The sequence below is a fragment of the Anolis sagrei genome, chromosome 2 (assembly GCF_037176765.1).
Source record: "Anolis sagrei isolate rAnoSag1 chromosome 2, rAnoSag1.mat, whole genome shotgun sequence".
Classification (NCBI taxonomy): domain Eukaryota; kingdom Metazoa; phylum Chordata; class Lepidosauria; order Squamata; family Dactyloidae; genus Anolis; species Anolis sagrei.
The window spans coordinates 177268576-177282985 of NC_090022.1; the positions used below are offsets into that span (position 1 = coordinate 177268576).

General features: G+C 45.1%; 1 protein-coding gene across 8 annotated transcripts in view; it reads left to right on the forward strand.

Moving 5' to 3' along the window:
• Positions 1-231: 231 nt before the first annotated feature.
• The window catches only part of ATP2B3 (ATPase plasma membrane Ca2+ transporting 3), a 210096-nt gene continuing 195917 nt past the window's right edge, over positions 232-14410 (forward strand). For 7 of the 8 annotated variants that reach the window (XM_060763169.2, XM_060763177.2, XM_060763171.2 and 4 more), the window contains exon 1: positions 233-560. The gene's annotated coding sequence lies outside the window, so the exon portion shown is untranslated. Of the gene's footprint in view, positions 561-14410 lie in introns of all 8 variants that reach the window. The other variant, XM_060763174.2, reaches the window with a different exon arrangement.

Sequence of the window (14410 nt, forward strand, 5' to 3'; positions counted from 1 at the left end):
CTTGTGATGGAGAGAGGGAGAGAAAGAGGTGCCTTGGAACGTACCATCACGCAGGCTAAAGGGAGGGGGGAGATGGAGTTGGGTTGGACGCGACCATCCCTCTGCAGGGGCCCATGGGGAGAGCGGGGGACCATGGAACCAAGGAGGCGTTGCGAAGGAGGGGAGGGGGGGGGAGTTGCGTGATGGGCTGGATGGGGCCGAGCTTTCCCATTGGCTCCCGCTTCCCTCCTCCTCCCTCTGCTGAGATTTGCAGCTGGACCAGCGAGCCTTCTCCATCCTTTGCAGGATGTAGCCGCTGCGATGCCATCCGCAGCAGCAGCAGCATCCCCGGCGCTGTAGACCACTGGCTCCCCTCCCGCCCTTGCCCTGCCCCCCTTTTCCTTGGGGATAAGAAGACAAGGCAGTAGTTGGGGGGCCAATTAGGCCGAAGGAGCCCCCTTCCCCGCCCCCTCATCCAGATCCAGGCCCAGAGAGAGAGAGAAAGGGGGAGAAGCTGGCAATTCTTTCTCCTCACGCGTCATCTCGGATTCCCTCACCTCCGTCTCTTCTACCATGGCCTGGTGAGTGCCTGCTTCCCCTTTTTTCCTCTTTTTTTGGGGTGAGGCTGGGATGAAAGTCCAAAGATTTGAGAGACGGGGAAAAGGGCACGGTTTCCTTTCCCTCCCTAAGGGAGAGAATTCATCACAGACTGGGATCCGGACGGGGCTTGCTTTGGTCATCTTGGAAGGGATTTGGAGGAGGAGGAGGAGGAGGAAGCAGGGGAAGGGCAGGATGCATTCCTCAGGAGCTCGATTCCACATTCAGCGGGTGCAGAGAAGCAAAAGGAAGACGGAGGGAAGAGAAGAAAGACAATATGTGTGTGATTTTGGTTTGGGGGAACCCCCTTTCCTTCTAATAGACCCATTTTGCACCTTGCAACGTTTGCCTGCCGGCATCTCAAGGTGACAGCGACGCGCGAGATGGGAGGGAGGGAGGACTGGAGGGCGCGCGCGCGCAAAGGAGCGGTGCGCGTGCGGGAAAGAGAGAGGGCGCGCGTGCGTGAATGAGGAGAGGGCGCGCGTGGCGGAAAGGGAGACCGCGCGCGCCTCTAGTTCTCTCTCTCTCTGTGTAGTGCTGCGCGCGCGCCTCTAGTTCTCTCTCTCTCTGTAGTGTTGCGCGCTCGCCTCTATTTCTCTCTCTCTCTCTCAGTGTAGTGTTGCGCGCGCCTCTATTTCTCTCTCTCTCTCTCTAGTGTTGCGCGCGCCTCTATTTCTCTCTCTCTCTGTAGTGTTGCGCGCGCGGCTCTATTTCTCTCTCTCTCTAGTGTTGCGCGCGCCTCTATTTCTCTCTCTCTCTGTAGTGTTGCGCACGCGCCTGTTTCTATCTTTCTCTCTGTAGTGTTGCGCGCGCGCCTCTATTTCTCTCTCTCTCTGTAGTGTTGCGCGCGCGCCTCTATTCTCTCTCTCTATATATAGTGTTGCGCGCGCGCCTCTATTTCTCTCTCTCCGAAGTGTTGCGCGCGCGCCTCTCTCTCTCTCAGTGTAGTGTTGCGCGCGCGCCTCTGTTTCTCTCTCTCTCTCTCTCTCAGGAGGGAGCGCCAGTGACGTCCTAGCGCCAACCACCCAAAAAGGGGTCTCCCCCTTCAAACCCCCCGCCCCACTGCAGAGCCCTCTTTACCTGCATTGAGCGGGGAGGAAGGGAGGAGAGACATCTTCTGACAGCTCCTCGCCCTCCCTCCTATCCCCATAGGGTTTCCTCCTCCTCTTCCTCCTCCTCCTCTTCCTCCTCCTCTTCTTCCCCCTCCCTCTTTTTTTTTCTTTGAAGGCTATGCGGGCGCGAGGAAGAGGGCGCGAGGACGGAAGGAAAGGTGAACGGAGGGAGGGAGGGAGCCGAGGAGGAACAACTCCCCCACTCTCTCTCTCTCTCTCTCCCTCCCTGCGCCTAGCCTGCCTAGGAAGCCTCCTCTGCCCCTTTGCTTTTCCTCGCTGCGTCGGCGGCCCAAGGGCACCCGCTTTGGCGCATTGCTCGGGATGGCAAGGCGAGGCGAGGCGCGTTCCGGCACTCGCCTCCTCTTTTTTTTTTTTTTCTATCCAAGGCAACTGCAGGGGAGGGGGCGGGATCCACAGGCTGCCGAGGGGAGGGGGCGGCCTGCCTCTGCCCGCCCCTGATTGGCCGCCCGCGCTTGATTGGCAGCTCGAGGGCGGGGGCAGAGCCAGACTCGGCCCCAAGAGGGAAAGGCGTCCAAGCGGGACCTGTGTAAGGAGGAAGCATAGAATCATAGAGTTGGAAGAGACCTCATGGACCATCCAGTCCAAGAAGCAGGAAAATTGCATTCAAAGTACCCCCACAGATGGGCATCCAACCTCTGTTTAAAAGCCTCCAAAGAAAGAGCCTCCACCACACTCTGGGGCAGAGAGTTCCACTGCTGAACGGCTCTCATACTCAGGAAGTTCTTCCTAATGTTCAGATGGAATCGCCTTTCTTGTAGTCTGAAGCCATTGCTTCGCGTCCTAGTCTCCTGGGCAGCAGAAAACAAGCGTGCTCTCTCCAGAGACTCACAATCAAAAACATTGCATTTTAAAAATACAAATATACAATAGTAAAACAGTATCATTATATTGTCGAAGGCTTTCATGGCTGGAATCACTAGGTTCTTGTAGGTTTTTTCAGGCTATAGGGCCATGTTCTAGAGGCATTTCTCCTGACGTTTCACCTGCATCTATGGCAAGCATCCTCAGAGGTAGTGAGGTCTGTTGGAAGTAGGAAAAAGGGTTTATATATAGATGCACAACCTCTGAGGATGCTTGCCATAGATGCAGGCGAAACGTCAGGAGAAATGCCTCTAGAACATGGCCCTATAGCCCGAAAAAACCTACAAGAACCTAGTATCATTATATATTATCAGTAGTAATTGCATTTAATATATTGCAAGTCGCTCCTGCCATGAAAAATATATATTAGTAATTACTCTGTTAAAATATTATAATTATAATTATATTGTACTAGTTGTACCTGCCACGCATTGCTGTGGCCAACCTTCCCTCCCTCTTTCTGTCCTTTCTTTCTCTCCTTCCTTCCTTCCTTCCTTTTCTTCCTCCTCCCTCCCTTCTCTCCTTTTCTTTCCCTTCCCCTTTCTCTCCTTTCTTCCTTCTCTATCTATTCTTGGACTTCATCTCTCGATCTACCTACCATCCTATCTATCTCTCTCTAATCCATCTATCTGGAGGATTGCTGGGAGTTACAGTCCAGGAATAGGAAATTGGAAATATGCAGGGATTGGGATGCTCTCAAAGAGAACCAAGGAAAAGAAAGCTTGCAGCTTGGAAGCAGAGTGTTTGGAGCATCCTCCTCTCCTAAAAGGCCTGGTCTAGCGAATGCTGGGAGCTGTAGTCTGAAAGAGATATACTATTGTGTGTTTCGTTTGCCGGGGGAGTCGTTTTGCGCATGCGCTTTAGCATCTTTTTGCTTTTCTGGGTTTTTAAGTCCCTTTGTGTTTTTCAGTATGTTTATGAGTGATAGTTACTCGTTGGCCTGATACGTATATTGTGCCCAAATTTGGTGTCAATTCGTCCAGTGGTTTTTGAGTTATGTTAATCCCACAAACAAACATTAAATTTTTATTTATATAGATTATTGGGTTGTTGTAGGTTTTTCCGGGCTATATGGCCATGATCTGGAGGCAATTTTTCTCCTGACGTTTCGCCTGCATCTATGGCAAACATCCTCAGAGGTAGTGAGGTGTGTTGGAAGTAGGAAAAATTGGTTTATATATCTGTGGAATGACCAGGGTGAGACAAAGGACTTTTGTCTGCTGGAGCTAGATGTGAATGTTTCAGCTGATCACCTTGATTAGCATTCAATGGCTTGGAAGTGCCCGGGGGGAATCCCTTGTTGAGAGTGATTTTATGTGCCTGTTTGTTTCCCCTCTGTTGCTTTGCTGTTGTAATTTTTGAGTCCTTTAATACTGGTAGCCAGATTTTGTTCATTTTCATGGTTTCTTCCTTTCTGTTGAAATTGTCCACATGGTTGTAGATTTCAATGGCTTCTCTGTGTAGTCTGACATGGTTGTTGTTTGATTGGTCCAGCATTTCTGTGTTCTCAAATAATATGCTGTGTCCAGGTTGGTTCATCAGGTGCTCTGCTATGGCTGACTTCTGTAGTTGAAGTAGTCTGCAGTGCCTTTCGTGTTCCATGATTCATGTTTGGGCAATGCTGTGTTTGGTGGTCCCTATATAGACTTGTCCACAGCTGCATGGTACATGGTAGACTCCTGCAGAGGTGAGAGGATCCCTCTTGTCCTTTGCTGAACGTAGCATTTGTTGGATTTTCTTGGTGGGTCTGTAAGTGGTTTGTATGTTGTGCTTCCTCATCAGTTTCCCTATGCGGTCAGTGGTTACCTTGATGTATGGCAAGAACACTTTTCCTCTGGGTGGATCTTTGTCTTTACTATTGTGGCTTGTTCTTGGTCTTGCAGCTCTTCTGATGTCTGAGGTGGAGTACCCATTGGCCTGTAGAGCCCAGTTTAGGTGGTTCCGTTCATCTTGGAGAAGGTGGGGTTCGCAGATTCTTTTTGCACGGTCTTGAATGCTAATCAGGGTGATCAGCTGAAACATTCACATCTAGCCCCAGCAGACAAAAGTCCTTTGTCTCACCCTGGTCATTCCACAGGTATATAAACCCATTTTCCTACTTCCAACAGACCTCATTACCTCTGAGGATGCTTGCCATAGACGCAGACGAAACGTCAGGAGAAAAATTGCCTCCAGAACATGGCCATATAGCCCGGAAAAACCTACAACAACCCAGTGATTCCGGCCATGAAAGCCTTCGACAATATATAGATTATTATTAGGAAAGTAAAGCTAAAGGTTTCCCCTTGACATTAAGTCAGTCATGTCCAATTCTGAGGGTTGGTGCTCATCTCCATTTCTAAGCCAAAGAGCCGGCATTGTCCATAGACACCAACAAAGTCAAGTGGCCAGCATGACTGCATGGAGCGCCTTACCTTCCTGCAGAAGTGGTATTTATTTATCTACTCACATTTGAATCATTTCAAACTGCTAGGTTGGCAGAAGCTGAGGCTAACAGTGAGAGTTAACCCCTCTTCCCAGATTCAAACCGCTAACCTTTCGGTCAGCAAGTTTAGCAGCTCAACGGTTTAACCTGCTGTGCCACTAGGGGCCCATTATTAGTAGTAATAATGGGCCCCCATTGTATATACAATGTATATACATATAAATTGTATATGTATACACAATATATTGTATTATTAGCATAGCACAATATTAGTATTATATATTACTATACTGTATTATACCACTATACTGCAATATTATTAGTAATACAGTATTACATGTAATATATAATATACAATTACTATATTATTATATATTTTTATATTGTAAATTTTATTATACCACTATATATAATACACTACCAGTATATAATACTATTAGTATTATATAATATATTTTATGGCAGTGTAGACTGAGATCATCCAGTTCAAAGCAGATACTGTAAATTATCTGCCTTGATATTCTGGGTTATATGGCTGTGTGGAAGGATTCTGAGACACAGGGTTCCACTGCTGAACAGCTCTTACAGTCAGGAAGTTGTGATGTTGAATGCTTTCATGGCCGGAATCACTGGGTTGCTGTTTTTCAGGCTGTATGGCCATGTTCCAGTAGCATTCTCTCCTGACATTTCCCCTGCATCTGTGACAAGTGTCAGATGCAGGTGAAACGTCAGGAGAAAATGCTACCGGAGCAAGGCCATAGAGTTCAAAAAAACTTACAGCAAACCCAGTTAGGTATTTTTCCCTAATGTTCAGGTGGATTCTCCTATCCTATCATTTGAACCCATTGCTCCATTGAGTCCTAGTTTCAAGGGCAGCAGAAAAACAAGTTTGCTCCCTCTTCCTTATGACATCCTTTCACATATTTATATATGGCTATCATGTCTGCTCTCAACTTTCTCTTCTGGTTGCCAGAAAAGTGATGGTCTTTTCCTTCCCTGGCCTTCCATCGGTGTCTCTGCGGTGCTAAAAGTTCTTGTAATGATGTGATGATAAGCAGGGGCTGAGATGTTTGTTTGTATGTTTGTTTGTTAATCGAGACCTGCCAAAACCATGGAAAGTGACACTATCTATCTCTATAGGTCTGTTTATTGATCAGTTCACTGTCCATATCTATATCTATCTATAGTCATAAAAGTCAACGTTTGTATCTATGTTTGTATTTTCCAAGATGGCCCCAACTTTCAGAGAGCACTGTAGTTCCTGCCAACAACTAACCTGGACCAAATTTGGCACACAGACTCCTCATGACCCCCTTTAACTTCTGATCAGATTTTGGGAGGGTAGGGGGAGGACGCTGGTTGATTTTTGTGTGTGTCAAAAGTGATTTGAGAAACCACCGGAGTCCACAGTAGTGCAATGGGTCAAACCTTTGTGCCGGCAGGACTGCTGACTGACAGTTCAGCGGTTCAAATCCAGGGAGAGCAGGTTGAGCTTCCTCTGTCAGTTCCAGCTCCCCATGCAGGGATATGAGAGAAGCCTCCTGCAAGGATGATAAAACATCAAATATCCGAGCGGCCCCTGGGCAGCGTCCTTGGAGAGGGCCAATCCTCTCATACCAGAAGCGACATTGGATGATGAGAATTGCAGTACCTTCACCTACATCCAGAAACTACATCAGCCATGGATCTGGACCAAATTTGACACAAAGATACCCCATGACCCAGTTTAAGTCCTGGTCATGTTTTTTGGGGGAAGGACCCTGTATGATGGAAGTTGCAGAACCTTCACCTACATCCAGACACCAGTGCAAACCTCATCAGCCATGGAACTGCACCAAACTTGACATACAGATCCATCACCCACTTTACGTCTTGGTGGGGTTTAGGGGGATAGACCATGGATGATGGGATTTGCAATATCTTTACCCTCATCCAGAGACTAATGCAACCCTCATCAGCCATTCATATCGACCCATTTCTAATGAGTCCATAACATCCAAAACCAAACAATGCCTTTTTTTCAAATATTCCAGGCATCACTGGGAACCAAAACTAGTCAAAAATAAAAGAAAAATACACAGACAAATAGGCACTAATCGCTATCCTAAAACTCCTGTTAAAAGTTAACTAAAATAAATCAAAATTCAGTGGACTGATCAAACGTGAACTACATGTGACTTATTTTACATTACGCCACATGGTTGACACAAGCTTTTATACATTGAATCTAGCCTGGTTGGAGAATGTATCCCTCCAAATGTTGTTGACTGACTAATCACGGAAATGTTGGGAATAGTAATTCATCTATACCTGGGAGGTTAAAGAAGTCACATCCCGAGGAAAGAGATCTCACTCAGTCTCTCTCTCTCTCTCTTGCTTCTTTTGTTAATGTTGCAACGTATATGGCTTTATTTCCTTATAAGAACTTTCCTTCATGTTTCCATGCAAACCAAGTATGTTCCTCCATCTCTACCCACTCACAGTGAGTTGGTACGTCTAACAAAATTTCCTTAGGTTTTTATCTCCAGCTATTTTGAATGTTCCTTAAGTTTTAAAAATATTTATGATGGTTTCTCTCTTCACATGGTGTCATTGCTCATATTATAAAATTCTGTCATGTGTGATGCTACCCTACAAATCTATACAACAAAATCCATAGAAGAGTACTTTTATTTGGGCAACCAAAATGCAAGTATTTGAAACTCCACTGGCTTCTTCATCAAGCCAAAGATTTTTATAAATGATACAGGAGAAGAAAAGTGGCAACGTCATCGAATCATAGGTCTACATTTGTAGAGTGATAGGTCTACATTTTGTATCAGATGTTGTTTCTGTTGTAGTCTAGTTGTTCTGGAGGGATTTCAATGCAGTCAGAGGCCATTCCCCTTCTTGGCTATTTTGGGCACAAAAGACAGGCAATAAAAGTCCAGCCCCATTAGCAACAGAAATATAATTTCCCTTCCTGTGCAAAGCTAACTGCTTCTTTCTTAGGCAGAAAACATTTCATTTCTGGAGAAGTACCTGTATTGTTATATCTAGAAACCCTTTTAGGTGCTGTGTAGAGTGTGGTCCAAATGAAAGAGTCTTTGGGCCCTTCCACACAGCCATATAACCTGGAATATTGTGCAGGTACAGCTGTACCAGGAGCTCCAATTTTGTTTGCTTTGTATTGAATGTTTGTTGTAGTCCTAAGTTTCAGGGACTCTGCAGATAGGTGGCTTCTTTTGGCTGCAATCATAGGGCAAGCTACCTGTCAATTATCGTTAGGTTCCCTAGTCCCGCCCCCTTTTTGGGTTTTGGGTGGAATAGGAGCCATTTTGGGCCAGTCCACACAGAGAAGCCTTTCATGCAGGACATAAAACCAGGAGCTCCTGTAGAAAGCTTCATCTTCTATGGCTTGGCCGGGAGATATACAGCCTTACAGCTCCTTTGCTGAGGGAATCCAGTCTCACAGCACTTCAGCCAGCCATCACTGAAACCTGAACTCCTTCTTTTCCCCCTGGAAGTCTACAAAGCTCTGCTTGGTAAGGGTCACTCGCGGAAGCCAGAAGCAGTTGGTATCGGGTGTAGGGGGCTCCACGCCAACAGAGGCAAAGACAGACTGCCCAGATTTGAAGTTAAGGATTTCCCCATTAGTTACAATACAGTTATGAAGATAGTGCCTGTTCCCAGTGGACAAGACTGAGAGAGCCAATAGACTATTAAGAAAGCCTTGAAGTACCTGTTTGATTTCAATAATAAAGAACTTTGTTGAACCTTTGAGCAATCTAAAGACTCTGTTTTAAGGAAATCCAAAGGCCTTTAATCTGAGGCAGCCCCGGCGTCCTGTTGGGCACACAGAATTTATGTCCTGTCTACAGTCTTATGTACAGGCCTAGCGTGCGACAGCACAGTAGAAGACGAAGCTTTCTACAGGAGCTCCTGCATGAAAGGCTTTTCTAATCCCACAATATCTGATTTGAACTGGATTATCTGAGTCCACACTGCCATATATTCCAGTTCACAGCAGATAATGTGGGATTTTATTCCGCTGTGTGGAATATGTCTTTGCCTTTGGTGGAGGTAAAAACCTATCCATTAACCTCTTCTTAAAGAGTGACCCACTCTGTGATGTCTTCGATAGTAATCAGTTTTCTCCTTGTCTTTAAGAATCAGGACAAGGCAATTGTTTGGAAAGAAAAACAGCTCCATTCTGACTGGAATTGACTGTGTCATTAAAGTCCAACATATCTAGAGGGTACCTGGATAGAAAAAACTGCTCAAATGTAAATAGATTTTTAAGGAGATGTTCGATTTGATGTCCTCCAGGAATTTTCTGTGCCTGTTATTGTGTTTGGCAATATAGAAACCATGGTTAGCTCCAGTAACTAAGCACCCACCCACATCTTCTCACTCTCTCCTTATATAACCCTGTATTAAGTAACCTGCTCATGTATTTCCCACTCATTTTGATTCTTGATGCCACCCATGCCATGTTTCTCCCATTATCATCTCTGGACCCTAAACCATGAAATGAAGCCCCCTTTACCTGCTCCCACTACAAAAAGCGAAGAATGGTTGTTTGGGATTGACCCCCAAGATGCAGTTTTCAGATTTGTGGGGTGAGTCGGCTGTCAGCAAAAATGTACCTGGTTGCTAATACATGCTATTGCATGAATTTAATCAGCCAATGGCTTATTTCAAAATCATTCATTGTTATTTTGATGTGCCCTCTCATCATCTTAGTGCAGCTCTTAAAACATTTTGAGTTGCTTTATATGTGTGTAACATAAGGAGAATCTCAGCCCTTTAAAATACATTATACCAAATGGATTTGCACATTTGGCATGCATTCAACCATTTTAATGTTTGTAATGGTGTGTTGAATTTCATGAGACTGATCAGAAGAACAAGCATTCCTGAACAGTATGCCCAGAAATGTGATGAAAGAGATGCCTTCTGATCCTAAATGACATAATGGTCATGTCTTTGTTGTCACCAAATTCCCTTAGTCAGATGGCATCATAATCCAGTGGTTCTCAGTCTGTGGGTCCCCAGAAGTTTTGGCCTTCAACTCCCAGAAATCCTAACAACTGATAAACTGACTGGGGATTTCTGGGAGTTGTAGGCCAAAACACCCAGCGACCCACAGGTTGAGAACCACTGTAATCTCTCTTCTTCTTATTTGATTTGTACAGTCTTCCTGATCTAGACACCGTTACATTCCAGATTTAGGTGTAGGTATGGGGAAGAGATGTCTGTTTTGCTACTGACTGCATAATTCAATCTCAAGATGACACTCCTCCATGAAACTTTTTTTCTGCTTAGACAACAGAGGTAGAATGATGGGATGGGGAATTTCAATTATTTATTTATTTATTTACAGTATTTATATTCCGCCCTTCTCACCCCGCAGGGGACTCAGGGCAGATTACAATGTATATATATATGGCAAACATTCAATGCCAAAGACACACAACAGATATAGACAGACAGTCAGAGGCTATTTGACTTTTTCTGGCCGCCAAGGGAGCTGTCCATCTGTGACACTTATGAAGTACTTCCGCATTCCCCGCATGCTTTGCTGGAGTCTTTTTTATGGCCTCCTAAATTAGTTAAATTAGCCTCCCCACACATAGGTGGTACCTAATTTTCCTACTTGACAGATGCAACTGTCTTTCGGGTTGCAAAGGTCAACAACAAGCTACACAATTGGTTGGAAGCTCACTCCGACCTGCGCTGGCTTCGAACTCATATGACTTTTTGGTCAGAAGTGATCTTAATGCAGCTGACACTCAGCCAGCTGCGCCACAGTCCCGGTGCAATGGTATTTCAGTGATCTTCCTGACCACTGTTCCAATTTGTGTTACAATTATACTCATTTCTGCAGACCAGTATATTAATTTATACTGAAAATATACAGTAGGCCTTTGGGATCTGCTGGGTTTTGATACCACGGTGGATGCCATAATCTATGGATGTTTAAGTCCCATGGTATCCCTTGACAAAATATATAAAACAACAAAATTGAGGGGTTTTTTTTAAAGGGGAAAAAACACTTTGGGGGTAGAGGGAAGATTTTCAAGCTGCGGATATTTCACCTGTAGATACAAAAGGCCAACTGTATTCTTCATCGATGCCTGCCCTATCCTTCGCCAGGATGTGGTAGCATCTTTGGGCAGCAATGGCGGCCTCACAGCCTCGTCCTCTTTGCTAATTTCCACATTTGGAGCTCAGAGCTGTGATATATGCTCTGTCTTGCGCCCATGAAATTAGCCAGCATCTCTCAGGTGTGACATGGTTCCACTGATAGTCCAGTCAATTTCTGTACATGCAATGGAAGGGGCTTCATCTTTTTCCTTTGGCTGAGAATGTAAAATCTCTTAGGCTGGACTTATTCTCCCTGAGGTGTGTGAGAGAGGGCTAAAGTGATTCTCTGTTAATGGCCTAAGGGCAGTTAGCCAGGCTGGGACTGACAAAGAGTATGAAGATTCTGGATTGACTAGGCATTGCGTACGTGCTTCTCATACCTTTCTGTTCCCAAAACGCCTCTGAAGCCTGAATGTATGCATATTGAGTTAGTTCAATAGGGCCAGCCCCAGAAAACCATACCTTGATTACCCAATCTTTTACAACTAAGGTCCTGAATCTTCTCCTTTCTTTAAAAATGTATTGCAGTAAATCCCCCACCCCTTCCCTTCTACGTTTTTTTTTTTTTTTTTTTTTTGCTCACTTGGGCTTATGTATATCTTACCTCCGTTCCCTACTTGCTCATACTTCTCAGATTTCCCACATGGTCAAGAAAAAAAAATTTCCATAAATAAGGTATATAGTTATCTGCTTTAAAAGACAATTGCTCGTATGATGCAAATATGTTACTTTCTGGTCTTTTGCCTACATCCAGGCCTATAGCCGGGGGGTGGGGGTTAGGGGTTCACCCCCCCCCCCGAAAATTTTCAGGTTAAAAAAAAAACCTGGTTTACTCATGAATTTTAACTGGTTAACCAAATTCCCATGCTAAGTCTATGAGACACAAAAAATTAAGAGTCCCTCCAGAACTGCAAGCACTATCTCAGGCAAATATTGACAATTTATTCACACTGTCATTACTTGCAGCAACAGCCGATGTAGTGAAGCAACCAAGTTAGGGTGTGTGTGTTGAATGCTCTCATTAAGGAAGCCAGACTTGGTGGAGGTGGTTGACAGGGACGGAGCTGCAAGCTATTGAAGGCTGCTCTGCCCCCTGCTGTGCTTTTTGCTTCAGCGTGAGCTAGGAGGCAGGTTTCAACCCCCCCCCCCTGAAATTTTCAACCCCCCCCCCCCCCCGAATTATTTTTCTGGCTATGGCCCTGCCTACATCTGTCCAAAAGTTGCTCCATTGAACCCTCCCTTAAGATTCTGGGCTCGGTTTTCTCCCTGTTGTTTCTGGCCTTACATTTCAAAAGTAGCCATGTCCCATTCTGGTTCTATTCCAGTTTTGTTGTTCATTGCCATCAAATCATGTTTGACTTTTGGTAAACCTATGAATGAGAGACTTCCAAATCACACTGTCCTGCAAATTCGGGGACATATCTTCTTGATTGCATCTATCCGTCTTAGGCAATCCCTTGTAGTCCGAGGACAGGGGCGGTTCAACCCATTACGCAAAGTAAGCATTTGCAGTATATTTGATTTTGCCCAGGGGTGCTCTTGAGGTGCTCTTGGGGGAAAATAGACCTTATGCAAGTTGTAGTTACTGGGATGTATAGTTCACCTACAATCAAAGAGCATTCTGAACTTCACCAATGATGGAATTGAACCAAATATGGCACACAGAACTCCCACGATGAACAGAAAATATATATCAGTGATTGGTTTGGGGGGGGGGGGGGACCAAAATACTGTTTGCTTACCATTGAAAAGTACCTAGGGCCGCCTCTGTCTGAGGATGATGGTCCTCCGAGTGTAGTATCCTGGCGGTGTGTCCGTAGGTGACTGTGGAGCTCTATTCTTAATCTGCATCTTCTCCCACAGTGAGGGCATCGGTTTCCAGGTGGAAGGTGGTCCCAGTCGCGGTTGGCTTGACGCACCTTCCTCTTGGCACGCTTCTCCCTTTTGCCCTCCATTTGCCCTCAAATTCTGCAGCACTGATTGTCACAGCTGACCTCCAACTGGAGCCCTCAAGGGCCCGGGCTTCCCCGTTTTCAGTGTCTATGCCAGAAGTTTTAAGGTTGGCTTTCAGCCCGTCTGTAATACCATCTTTTCCTACTGGCTTCTACTTGAGTACTGATTGTCCTAGTATTATCTGGCAGAGTTGGTTGAAATCTTGAAAATAGCTTTTCATCTTTTCTTTTCCCCTCCAAAATTGTCCTCTCTTTTCCCTCCATGCTGTTAGGATATATGTGGTTTTATCCAAACATGTCCTAATTGAGACTGGAAACGAGCATTGCAAGGTACTTAAGGACAAGGTGTCCTCAAGATCAACAATCCTCATTTTCAGTCACAGAGGGGAGTAGCATAATGCAGCAGTAGGCAATATGATTCGTGGAGAGTATGACGCGTCCAGGTTGGTCAGACTTGAAATATCTATATACAACCTAGTCAACTGAACTCCTGGTGGCAGGCAACACACTAGCAGCTACTGTAGTGCATATTTATCTGAACAAATGCTTGCCAGGCAAGAAAACATGATTGCAATGTTTGTGTTTATACCCTCCAACAGTTCACAAATGAAAACTGGGACATGTTCAAGATGGCAAAGAGTATTATTATTAATGAGGAAAAACAGACGAACTAGGAGAGGTTTGCTTTTGCCTGAGCCTCCTGGAGGCAAGACTTTGCCTACTTTTTCCCGCTCTCTCATGCTGAGTTTAAAAACTACAAATTATTTTTGCCCTTTGAATTCCATCTGCATCAATCAAAATAAGATGAGGACAAAGGAGAAAAAGGAGAAGGGGGAAAGAAAAACTGGAACATTTTGAAAGCAGCTGGAAAATTTGAACAAAAGAGGATTTATTTGGACTGTGCTTCCCAAATTGGAATCGTTAGAGGGTTTGATGTAAACTTGTGTTTTTGTACTTTCGGAAGGGGATAGATGGACTGGAGGCTGAAAAGGAGGCATAAGGAATCCTTCCCATCCAATGCCGATATGTCAACCTTTTCTAATTGTGTGTCCTCCATATATAGTTAATTGCTTCCCAGTATACTCTGCTATCATGAGTCATGCCAGCTGGCAATGCTGGGGGCTGTAGTATTACACATCTGGACACATCTGTAGACTCTTCTAAGGTATCTATTTAGTCTCTTCTAACTGGATGCATTTCCCTCCCCTTCTCGGTATAGGTGCATCTCTTGGTCATCATGGTTTAAATAGGCCTCAGAGCCCCTCTCCAGTACTGTTTGATATACCCATCCACTCCCATTGTTATTTCCGCAATATGAAATGGATCTCCAGCCA